A 12774-nucleotide genomic window follows, 5' to 3' on the forward strand; every position below is an offset into this window, starting at 1 on the left:
TGGCCTTGGCTGAAAGGAGCAAGTTGCTGGGGAAGGTGAGGGTGGGGGTCAGGGAGCAGAGCTGCAAACACAGGTCTTAGTGTCTTCCTGGAGGGCCAGGTGGCCCATCCCTGTGTTGCAGGACCCAGAGGAAACCGGGATAGATGGCTCCTTGGAGCCTCCTGTTAATTCCAGCCAGTTGTTCTTAGATTGGCAGCAGAAGTTCCAAGGGCCCCTGTGCTGAGTCTTATTTAAATGTAAACACTTCTCAAAGTCACGACCACACCTCTGTGGTGTAGCCAGGAGGGGAGGCCTCAGTGTTCTCTGTTCTCTCCCTGCTCCAGCCACAACTGGAGAAAGTGAGAGGATCTGAGAGCTCAGCTGACAGTGGCCTTGAAGTCCCCACTGGCCGCCTCATCCAATGACACTTCTGTCTCCTGCCCTGAAAACAGCAGGCATCTCAAAAGGAGGCTGGAGTGGGGTCAGCTAATGATAAAACCCACTCCTGCCCTGTTTGCAGTTGGTATTAGTTTCTGACATTGAATAAAGCACAGAAAGTGAAAGGATTCTTGCCTCCCACCCCCCATGGCCCAGGCAGGGCAGCTCTCTGCAGACACACAATGGCACATCAGGCAGACCCTCTTCCATCCATAAGAAACTTAACTACCAGGTGCCAAGAACTCTACTTACCCAAGTCTTCTAGAGTCCCAGGTGATTGTTTTACAGAGGTTGCTCTGCCCTTGTCCGCTGTGATGAATTTTACAATTCAGGGGAAAAAAAATCTTTTATTAGCTTCGTTTATCTCACTATGACAGGAATAAATACTCCAAACCAAAAAAAAAGGGCTTTTCTGGATTGTGTTAATTCCGCTGCAGGCGCTGAACTGAGTCCAGCGACTCCTGCAGAGACTAGCTAATTCCTCCAGCCGGTGAGGGAGTGGCTTTCCAAGGGTAGCCTGGACACCAGCCAGGGCCAAGGAGCAGAATTTCCCAGAAAGTCCCCAGAACCCCCAGCTTCTCCAGCATCCACTGGCTGGAGGTGACAGGAGAGTCAACCCCAAAGAAGAGCTTGGCTGGGCCTCAGTCCCAGAAGCAGAGGTGACTCTGCATACCGCATGGGTGGCTGGGGACAGGTGTGCAGAGCTGCAGAGGGCAGACGCCAGGAGAAGCAGGGATTGGAGGAGGATTGGGGTCGCTGGCCAGAGGCACGGCCATGTGCCACCGTCCTGTTCCTGAGGCACCTGCTGGCCCTTCCAGGCCCAGGCTGGACAGATCCCTGGTGGCAAAGACCCCGCCTGATGGCCAGGGGCATGCTTCTTGGCTGCCTGCAGTCCTGGGCCTGCAGAGGAGGCAGCAGAAGGCTGTACCAGCCCTGTGGGGGAAAGCTGGGCTGTAGGGAAGCCGTGTCACCCAAGGACTCTTCCATCTGTGTTCCTCCCTCTGCTCTGGCCAGGGCCCTGGGCCTATCCTAACAGCAGCTCAGTGCTTCCCAAGCCTCTGTCATCTGGAACCATCAGCAGCATGACGACAAACACCCAGAAAAGTGGTGAACGAACCAGCCAGAGACTCCTGCTGTTTCTCTTGCAGATGGGCCCCCACAGCCTCAGAATGAGAGAGAGAAGAGTAGTAAACAATAAGACCAGCATCAGCACTGAGTGTGTTCCACTGAATTCACCCATGAAGCCCAGGTCTTTGGTCTTGAGGGCAGGGTGTCCATCCCCAGCTCCACATTCCTGAGTTGACCTCCGACCAGAGCTTCTGCCCTCTTTTCCTTCTTTTCAATCTCTTTTGAGGGATTTTTGCATAAAGAGTGTTAACAGGATAAATCTAAAATGCTGCAGTGACCCATCTTAGGAAACAAGAGCTGGAATCAGAGAGTTCAAGCAGCAGAACAATGGAGAGGGGGAGGGGAGAGGTGTGGTCAGTGGACCTAAGAGGCGGGGAGACCCAGATTCAGGGCAGCAGGGGGGGCTGGAGAGGAACAGAGCTAGGGAGTCGGGAGAGGAGGGCAGAGTTCTGGCAGGACCAGTCCAGTAGGACAATGGAGATGTCACCAGACAACATGTCAGCTTCCAAGAAACCTTTAATTACCTAGATCCTCTTTCAAGTCTTATAAAGCTGAAGCTCACCAACAAACTTGATTTCAAAGCTTGGGCTGTAGCACTTTCCTGACTGGATGCAAGATCCAAGGGACGAAGGGAAGGAGGAACTCCAGGCTGGGCCTCCTCCTGGCAGTACTACCACAGGTGACTTTGGCGATGTAGGCAAAACACCAGGAATTCAAAGGCTCAGAGTTTTGGGGGCCAGAAGTTAGGACTCAAGGGGTCAGGAGGGCTACAGTCCCTGGAAGTTTCCAGGGGAGGATCTTCCTGCTCCCCCCAACCCTGGGGCAGTGGGCAGTCCTGCTCCCTCTGCCTCTGTCTTCACCTGTCCTCCCCCAGGTGTCTCTCAGCCTCTTCTTAGAAGGACACTAGGCTTAGGGACCACCCAACCAGTGTGACCTGATTTTAACTAATTACATCTACAAAGACCCTACCTCCAAGTAAGGCAAATTTGGAGGTTCCAGGAGGATGTGGTTTTGGGCACCATTAGCTGACCCATTACACTCTGCCTTTTGGTCTCCAGTCACTAATACCCTATTACTTGTTTACTTAACAATTATCCATCTGACTCTCTTAAACGAAAGCTACATGAAGGCCCAGACTGTGTCTTCCTGTGTCCCAGGTCCCCAGAAGCCTAGCATGCCTGGCACAGAACAGAATCTGATCCAGGCGACGTTTAGTGAATTATTACTTGCATAGTCTTGAAGGACTCCAACAATAGTTGATTTTTCACTAATTAACTAGTTCTATTTCAACACTGTATTAAAAATGCAGAATTTGTCTACTAGTAAAACTATTGCAGCTGTAAACACAAACAAGGGGAAAAGCAAGTTTTAAATCTGGGCAGACTTTTTCCTCCTGGCAGTCTCAAGAGCCTCCAGTTCCTGAAAACCCACAAGGGGACTTTGCTCATCTGTCTGCCTGCCTTCAGGCTCCTTTGCTCCTCTCACCATCCAAAGCATTCCGGCCTTTAAGGTCGTCATGAGCAAAGCCACCACCAACCACTGCAACCTCACAGGGACCCCCCCTTGCATCCCACTGTCACGAGACATGTTTCTACAATATTTTCCTAGCCTCTTTGCTGAAAACTCCATCTTGTCCTGCTTTACTTTACCCCATCTTCCTGCTTGAAAAACCGTCCCAGTGCTGGTGAATGACTTAAGCTTAAGCACCAAGACCTAAAGGCATAAGTTATTCATAGGGTCAGCTGAATGAAGACATAATGCATTGGTCTAGGTACAAAGGACCTGTGCAGATGGGCACTCCGTTTGCACAGCATGATACATCCTCTTAAGAATAAAAGAAAGAGGAGCCTCATGGCCCCAAGGGGTTTATGGTTAGCAGGATATGCATCAGCAAGGACAACCAAGGTGCAAACCTAGGCACGCCCTGCCCTGGGTTGCTACAGAAAGGCCATCTGCAGAAGCACAATGGTGATTCTCGAGATGCTATGCATAGATAGCAGACGCCAAGCTTCCTCAAATGCTAATGATTGTTAAATGCCTAAAGGTCAGAATAAAAGCTTAATCAGCAACCCCTATGTGACTATTAAAATAACTTAAAAAAACCTATATCCTGCACCTACAACCCCCTCCTCCTTGACGTAATCCTCAAGAGCACAATAAAAACAGTGTGGTTTTTTGAGGGGGTGCCCTGGTCCCTGAGACCTTGAGTCCCCCAGTTCCCACCTTTACTTAAGATAAATGTCTCTGTGTCTTGTTTTATGTTAACTTTTCTCCTTGTTTCACAGCACCCGTTCCTCAGCCCCATCCTGCTGAGCCGGTCTCAGCATCCCACAACATTGACAAACCCGCACCCCACCATTCACAGGATCATTGCCCGCCACCTTGCCCTTCCTCCCATTCCCGGAGGTCCCCAGCTTCACTGTGACGTGTCTGATTGATGAATTTCTATATCTTGCTCATTCTTCATCGTCCATTTTCAGATTGGAACTCATTTCTCTTTTTTTTTATTCTATAAAATTCCTAGTAATTCTGTTACTATTACCTGAACACTGAGTTCACCTGCTGGTGGGTGTTGAGCCAAAAGACATGAGCAAGTCGAGTGGCAGGAGAAGGATTGAGGGCTTGCAGCAAGTAAGGAGAACATCAAGGATCTTTCTCCAACAGCCAAAGTGGGGATGTTTTAAGCCAAGGGGCTTGAGCTAAGAATTCAGCATAGAATTGAGAGGACAGTAGCCACAGCAGTGACAACGTGAGGGATCCTTAACCTGCTGGAGCCACAGGGAAATCCCCTCCAGGCTAATCTTCACCACTGAATCAGAAATGGGGGTCTCTACAACCGATTGATTAGCTTTGCTATTGCTACTTCTTTGCTTGATAACAGCTGCTTGTTCCTGCATTCTTTTGTTCCCTTAAGGTCGGTAATTACTGAGACCTGTTCCAAGGACAAGCATGGAGGAAGGGCTTAGAGCACACAATGGCTCAGCCCTAAAATGGCTTCTCTTCTGTCAAAATCTTCCTCTGCTTCTTCTCCTCCAGGACATTCTCCACTACCTGCTTGCACTACTTCTCTGTCATTTCCTTTATTCTTTTTCTGGAACCCCGACTGCAGTTGGAGTCTTTCAGGTTCTCATACATCCTCCAGCTGGCTTTGCTTTTCTTTTTGCCTTTCCTCTCTTTGCTCTGCTCCATGGGTGAATTCCTAGCCCTGCTGTCCAGATCATTCTCTCTGACTGTAGCCAGTCAGCATTTATAACCTCAACTGAGTTACTGCAGTGACTAGTCTCCATTTTCAGGATTGCAAACAGGTTGGGTTTCATATGCATCAGTACTTGACTTGTATGTGCCCAATTTCTTATTCTAAGTCCTTCATTTATCTCTTGAAGATTTTGTTTTTTGTCTTTTTGTCTTTCTAGGGCTGCAACTGTGGCATATGGAGGTTCCCAGGCTAGGGGTCCAATCAGAGCTGTAGCTGCCAGCCTACACCAGAACCACAGCACCACGGGATCCGAGCCGCATCTGCAACCTACACCACAGCTCACAGCAACGCTGGATCCTGAACCCATTGAGCAAGACCAGGGATCGAACTCATATCCTCATGGATGCTAGTCGGGTTCAGTTAAGCACTGAGCCAAGATGGGAACTCCATCTTGATTTTAAATGTACTCTGTATCCATTGTAAAGCATGTTCTGTTGTTTGCCTTTCAGTGGCAGGAAATTCACTTCTCAATCTTGCAGAGTTTCTTGTTGTTAGCTTCTCTCATATACTTCAGAATTTTAACTTGTGGGCTCAATTTGAATGACAGTTGGTTTATTCTCCTTCTCTCTGCAGTGATTTGTGCCTAGAAATCTGGGGTTACTTCCTCCTGGTGCTTCAAGATGCCCAGTCGAGGACCAGGTCTTAGGCTGGTGGCATAGCGCTCCCAGTGTGAGTAGAGGGCAGGGCTGTCTCTGGCATGGAGCCTCACACGTGCAGTAGCACTGGCTCTGGTTGCCCTGTGCTGGGGTGAGTGTGTGTGTGGGGGGGGATGTTTCTGGTCCTTGCTAATATGTGTGTGTGTGTGTGTGTGTGTGTGTAGGGGGGTGTTCCCGGTCCTTGTTACCACTCAGGGTCTCATTCCCAGGTGTAGTGGTCTATCTGGATCCAGGGTGCAGCAAAGCTGCAGCCTCAGCTCCTGTTCACCACTGTTTCATTTCATTTCTTTTTCTTCCTTTTTTTTTTTTTTTTTTGGTCTTTTTGCCATTTCTTGGGCTGCTCCCACAGCATATGGAGGTTCCCAGGGTAGGAGTCGAATCGGAGCTGTAGCCAGAATCTGCTATGCCAGAGCCACAGCAACGCGGGATCCAAGCTATGTCTGCAACCTACACCACAGCTCACGGCAACGCCAGATCCTTAACCCACTGAGCGAGGCCAGGGATTGAACCCAGAACCTCATCGTTCCTAGTCGGATTCTTTAACCACTGAGCCATGACAGGAACTCCATGTTTCATTTCATTTATGCTCAGTAAGGATATTTACTGTTTTTGAGTCCATGTCTATTTATTCATTTGGCCGCACTTGTGGCATATGGAATTTCCCCACCCAGGGATTGAATCTGAACCATAGCTGTAACCTATGCCTCATCAACAACAGATCCTTTAACCCACTGCTCTGGGCTGGGGATCAAACCCGGGCCTCCACAGCAACCTGAGCTGCTACAGTGGGACTCTTAGCCCATGGTACCACAACGGGAACTCCCAAGTCCATGTCTTTTTAATTAAAACATTTAAAGCATGTGCAACTTGCTCAATCTTCATCGTCCATTGTCTGAAGTGGATGGCAGAGTTTAGAGTGAAGTCATACTGAATCTTGATCAGAAGTCCCCACCATAGCTTCACCTCCTGGCAGGCAAAGTCTCTATAGCCTGGCCCGGTGCTAGCTTCCATAAACTGTTTCAACATGCAGACCCACCAGAAACAGGGCCCAACACAAACCTTCCCAAATAAAAAGACAGCATGCAGGGAAGCTTGTGTGCTCTGCTCACTACACCCTAAAAAGCATGAACATCATATCCTGGATACCACCAGCCTCCAGCATCATGGGATTTACTAATAACTTTGGGCCAAGCACCTTGAACTCAAGATCCAACCCAAGGTGCAAGGTCAGTGGGGTGTTGGGCTTTGTGTGATCACTCCAGGATAACACTTGGCCTGTGTTCCCAGGTGCCCCTGGCCAGCTGCCCAGCTAAGATCTATTAGGAGCCCAGACACTGCAGCTGCCCCTAGACAGCCTGAGTCTTCTCACCCCTCGCAGGGCAGGGACAGGAGACATCCTTAGGGTTCAATTCTCCTGCTCCAATGTTTCTATCTGGCTCAAAACAGAATTCCTAACAGCTTTTCTGGGTTCTATCACACAGCCCATGTGCCCTTTTCTCCCTCCAGGCACAAGCTCTGGGCAGGGGCCCTGGCAGGTCAAACGGTGCACCTCAGAGGACTGAAGCTGGGCCCACACTCTCTCTTCTCTCTCCCACCACATCCCTAGGCGCCCGGCTCCCAGCACCAGTCAACATCCTCCACAGCAACCCCAGCGAGAGTCAGGTTTTATAAAATACATCTGCTCAAAAATAGCTTCCCAAATCTTCTTGGTAACTTAAACTTTTAATTTATATTAAGTTAAATGATGGGTAATCATTAAATATCTATATCACTTATCAATAAAGATAAAATACTGAAATTTCTAAACAAGTATAAATGGATCTACTTCTGGTTTATTACAGAGACTAAGGGATATTTGAGTCTGTTAGTAAATACATTCTTCTGCCACACTGAAAATAAGATGTACTATGGATGTCAGAGAAATCATGACATGATGTGTTCATAAGTCTCAGAATGTTGTATGAGACAGTGTATGTGACAAACAGTGCACAATTGCTTACTTTCTAGTTTTCACTAGACATTAATTACCATGGGTTAAGAATTCCTCCAATTGGACCCCTAGCCTGGGAACCTCCATATGCCACAGGTGCGGCCCTAGAAAAGACAAAAAAAAAAAAAAAAAAGGATTCTAGATTTATATGTAAATGAAACTACTAGAAATAAATAGGGTAAAGTAAAAACTCTATATACAAAGTATGCAAGGTACGTAACATGATTTCAGGGTTTTTTTTAAAAAAGGTATAAGGTATGAAGATGTGATCTTAAAGGAAAAGAGAATAATTTCATCCTTGCTTAGGGGTTATTTAATGGTTGTTTCAACTTCTTAAGGAGAATAAAGGATAAAAAATAAATAGGTATAAAAAGTTGAGAAAGTGAGAAAAAAATCTTTCATGGAGTGGTAAAGTTGGCTAAAATTAAATGAATTTATAATGAGTTTTTTTAAAGGTCTTTAATATCTTTTGTACTGATGCAAAACTAGAATTTACTATTCTTCCTCTGTTAAAGGGACAAGGTTTTCTTTGATTATTGCAAAAGATTTTTCTTTTCCTATTGAATAATCTGCCTATAAAACAAAGATGTGGTACTTACCAAAATAATTTCTTCAACTTCATGTTTTCTTAATCAGATTACTTAAGAAAACGGAGTCTTCTTGGAGTTGCCGTCGTGGCTCAGTGGTAACAAATCTGACTAGGAACTATGAGGTTGCGGGTTCGATCGCTGGCCTTGCTCAGTGGGTTGACGATCCGGCGTTGCGGTGAACTGTGGTGTAGGTCGCAGGTGCGGCCCAGATCCAGAGTTGCTGTGGCTGTGGCGTAGGCTGGTGGCTACAGCTCTGATTAGACCCCTAGCCTGGGAACCCCCATATGCCACGGAAGTGGCCCTAGAAAAGGCAAAAAGACAAAAAAAGAAAAGAAAGAAAAAGGAGTCTTCTCAATATTCAAAAAGCTAAAGTCTCTTTATAACTAAGAATTGTTTCATGGTGACCTGTGGTCACATTTAGTCAAGTATCTACCTGTTGACTATTTTTTTTTTTTGTCTTTTTAGGGCCACACCCACAGCACATGGAGGTTCCCAGGCTAGGGAACTATAAATCAGAGCTATAGCTGCCAGGCTACACCACAGCCACTGCAACACCAGATCGGAGCCACAACTACAACCTACATCATAGCTTACGGAAATGCTGGATCCTTAACCCACTGAGCAAGGCCAGGGATCAAACCCACATCCTCATGGATACTAGTTGGGATCTTAACCCACTGAGCCAACAAGAGGAACTCCCTGTTCTCCTTAACAGGACAAAACTGAAAACAGTGGTTTATTACAAAGGTCTTGACTAGAATGCCATACTTGAGAATGATGTACACAGTCAGATGTGACAAGAAGTTTTAAGGAACAAAAGACTCTATTGAATCAATAAAGCCTCCTGAAAAAACAGCCTGGTACCTTGCTTACAGAGGTCCCACCCTCACGGGTGAGTATGGAAGGTCACTTTGTGGCAGACCCAGGAATTTTTAGGTATATACTGGGGGCCTGAAGAAGAGAGGAATTCACCCAAATCTATAGGTATTGCACATAAAATCTGATGGCGATTCTTGGCTTGGCTTGGCTTTCTAGCCTTGAGAAGCTTCTAAAAGTCTAATTGGAGATTCCTTATTGAAGGTTCCAATAAAGCTGACTAGAGTCACTGTTCTTCCCGCAAGTAAATAAATAATCAGACCAAGAGTAATGAGACTAGACTTATTTTACAAAGGAATTGGTCTTACAGTGATATTTAATAGAAGCAGAGGAGACTGTAGCAAGAAAACTGATTCAGTAAAAAAAAAAAAAAAAAAAAGACAACAACAACAAAAAATGCTATAGTGCATCCACTATCAGATACAAGCCCTATTCACTGTCTTTGGGGTTTGTTATCTACCTGTAAATCAGACTGGATCCTGAATATTTCTAGTTTCCTCCAAAATCTGACTACAACTCTCTAAACATATTAAATTTTCTCCCACTCTTCTGACTTGGAGTCACTGAGAACTAAAACTGCTCTTTTCCTGAAACCCTAAACACTGAAGCTGGGTCACTTAATAAAAGCTACAGAGGAACCACCCCAATGGATCATGTATGGACAACTTCCTTGCCTGCTGCTGGGTCAACTGCCAGCCTACGCCAGGGCCACAGCCAAGCAGGATCTGAACAGCGTCAGCCCTCAAAAGACAAAAAGGAAAAAAAAAGCAAAGCAAAGAAAATGAGTACGGAAAAGTGTGCTGTTGAGTGTCTAACCCACTCCACTGGCCTGGACCTTGTTGTCCACACCCAGATCCCAGCATTCGCCCAGTAGAACTACTACTACTATATAAAATGCTTGAAAATAATGTCATCTAATTATTTGGTGGCATAAAGCATACCTATAAAATACTTCCAAATGCCACATGGCTCAGGCTGAGAAGGGGGCACCTGAGAACATTTCTATGTGCAGGCGGGGGTCTGCTCCGCTCACCTGGCTTACTGGCAAGGAACATGCACTCTAAGCAAGCCAGCCCCACTCCAATAGACTGAACAGTGGAGGGTCTACTCACCATTCTTCCTAGTTTAGGATCCATTGGGCTGCAGTTCTGGGGCCTCCGCAATTCTCCTGAACCTCAAAGGAAAGTGGAAGAGGAGGTCTCACCAAGGCCCTCAGCTGGTCACATTAAATATCCCTCTGCAAAGTGCTTGTCTGCACCGCCCCCCACCCCATGGGAAGACAGGGCTGGAAGAGTGGACCTATTCACATTCAGAAAACAAAGAGGCTTCAGAGATTCTCATTCAATTTGACAGCAGTGGAAGAAACAATTCATCTTGTTGCACAGATATGGGGTGAGGTAGTGGCCTGGAAGTCATCTGATGTAATTGAAGGCCATCGGGGCCAACTCAGTGTGACAATTCAGCACTCTGCCAGCCATGTGTGGAGGGTGTCACTTTAAAGGGGGCCGTGCACATGCCCGAGGCCGGCAGACCTGAGAGAGGTGACATGAACACACCCTGTTACCTGTGGCAGGTGACAGGGTCCTCGCCATTACTGTGACCCTCATGAGGGAATACATGGGGATGTATGACAGGCTGGAGCCACAAGGAAGGACGGCAGACTGTGCAAAATCTATTATCCCCTCGTTCTGGGGGCTACAAGTCCAATATCAACAGGTGGGGAGCGCTGGGGGGACAATCTGTGCTGGACTTTCAGGGGCTGCAGGCAATCCTCATTATCCCTTGACTTGCAAATGCATTGCCCCACCTCTGCCCCCACCTTCACCTGGCCCTCTCCCTGTGTGCACCCCTGCCCAAACGTCCCTTCTTAAGGACCCCAGTCATACTGGGTTAGGGCTCACCCACATGACCTCCTTTAGACTTGATTACCTCTGCAGTGTCCCTATCTCCAAATCTGGTGACACTCTGAGGTGGTGGGCATTCAGACTTGAACACTGGGATTTAAAGGGGGAAGCAATTCAACCCCTAACAGGCTGTGAGTCTCCAAATGCCTTGGAGAGACTTTCCAAAACACGCCAGGCCTGTGAGTCAGTTTCCCCTGGTGGTGGTAGTCCCTGGTCTCTCCTGCTTGAATGGGTGGCCTCCATCAAACATCTAGGTCCAAGTCCACAGTTTCCCTGGGGAGGGGAGTTGGCCAGGACTGTCTGTTGTTCTGAGGAACTTCAGCTACTAAATGACTGTTCCTTTCAAGTCGTGCATTGAACCAGCCTCTCCTGCAAGGCCCTTTCAGGAAACACAGGTATCTTCACCCATCAGCCCATTTAGGGGCCATTCTCTTACGATGTGGGATAATAGGTTCTACTAAATATAGCTGATTTATGATGCTGAACGTGAACCTGATTCTCTCTGAAAAGTGAACCAAAGTGTGCTTCCTGAGTCCTTTCTATGTAATGCTAGACATTCCATTTTTTTTCTTGTTTTCCCTGGGACAAAAGTCATGGCATAACCATGGGGCAGTAGAGGCACATAAAGGTTGACTCCCCAGTGTTTTCCTCTCTTGCAGTGACAGAATTTCCTCCACGCAAGTTTCCCCTCCTCTCGCGCAGTTAGGAGTGGCTGAGTGGTGAGTAGAGACCTGAGCTAAAATACAGATGGGAAGGGACACGTGCTGAGCCTGAATTGTGCTTGGGAGCGAGGAGCCCTCTCTCCCCTGACAGGCGAGGGCTGAGCAGAGGTCATGACCCTGACACAAGGCTGAGGAGCCCCACCTGCCCAAGGGAACTCTCATCACCTGGAAGCCTGTGTTGTCTGGGTCTGCAGCAGCCTCACAAACTAATGCACACGGTTTAAGGATCCTGACATGTCCACCGTCCTTTGCTTTCCTGAGGCCAAGGCCAAAATACAAGAGCAGAATGAACTTTGACTTCTGGGACAAAAATGCAGCCCCATAAGTTCTTTTTCTTTGGGACAATTTTGTCCCTTCTCATCTGGGACAAAAATGCAGCCCCGTAAGTTCTTTTTCTTTTTTTTGGCCACACTGGCAGCACGTGGAAGTTCCTGTGTCAGGGATCCTACCACAGCAGCGACCTGAGCCAATGCAATGACAATGCCACCAGGTCTTCAACCTGCTGCACCACCAGAGAACTCCAGTTCTTTTTTTCTAAATAAGGCCAGGCAGGGTATTCTTGTTAGTGGCCAGCTTCCCACCATGAAATAGCACCATGCAGGCAAGTTTTGGATTCTACAACTGGGGAAGGCCTCCCCTCCTACAGAACAGCTAGATGAACATGTTTCACGAGCACTGAGAAACCTGCAGTCCCCAACTTGAAATTCAAGTTACAGTGCTTAGACCCAGAGCTGGTAGCCCCAAGGTCCTGGCCCCTAGAGGGTGCAGAGCGATTGCTATCAGACTGTTTTCCTGGATAAGCCTCCCTGAGGACTTGCAGGACTATGATTAGGAAGGAGATAAGGAGGCAGCAGAACACAGGCTGCTGAGGTCACTGTGGAGGTGACTCCAGGGACAGAGGAGGACCCAGGAAGTATGGCACGTCATGGAGGCTGAAAGCATGACTTCCATCCTGTTCCAAGTATTTGGTGTGACAGGGTCCAATAAACAGCAGCCTTGTTCCCTGGCCTATGAGTCAAGATGGTCAACAGAGCAGACAAAACATACACTTTATGATAAACGAGGCTGCGGTTCCTCCTGGCAGAGTTTACTCTTGTCCCCTCCATCAGCTGAGACAATGGACAGTTTTGTTTAAACCAGTTGGGCTGATGTTCTGTGGCTTGGCAGCATAAGGGACAGGGAGGGATGGGTGGAACGGGTGAGAGGAGAGCCCTGCCCCAGCCCAGCACAGTGCA

At 47.7% G+C, this 12774-nt stretch overlaps 1 protein-coding gene across 6 annotated transcripts in view; it reads right to left on the minus strand.

Moving 5' to 3' along the window:
* The window catches only part of CNDP1 (carnosine dipeptidase 1), a 38697-nt gene extending 25957 nt beyond the window's left edge, over positions 1-12740 (minus strand). For 2 of the 6 annotated variants that reach the window (XM_047766955.1, XM_047766950.1), the window contains exons 1-2: positions 10026-12740; positions 670-726 (exon numbers count right to left, since the gene is read on the minus strand). The gene's annotated coding sequence lies outside the window, so the exon portion shown is untranslated. Of the gene's footprint in view, positions 1-669; positions 727-8046; positions 8127-10025 lie in introns of those variants that run through there. The other 4 variants (XM_047766951.1, XM_047766953.1, XM_047766952.1 and 1 more) reach the window with 4 other exon arrangements.
* Positions 12741-12774: the final 34 nt, after the last annotated feature.

This window comes from Phacochoerus africanus, chromosome 2 (genome assembly GCF_016906955.1).
Source record: "Phacochoerus africanus isolate WHEZ1 chromosome 2, ROS_Pafr_v1, whole genome shotgun sequence".
Classification (NCBI taxonomy): Eukaryota; Metazoa; Chordata; class Mammalia; order Artiodactyla; family Suidae; genus Phacochoerus; species Phacochoerus africanus.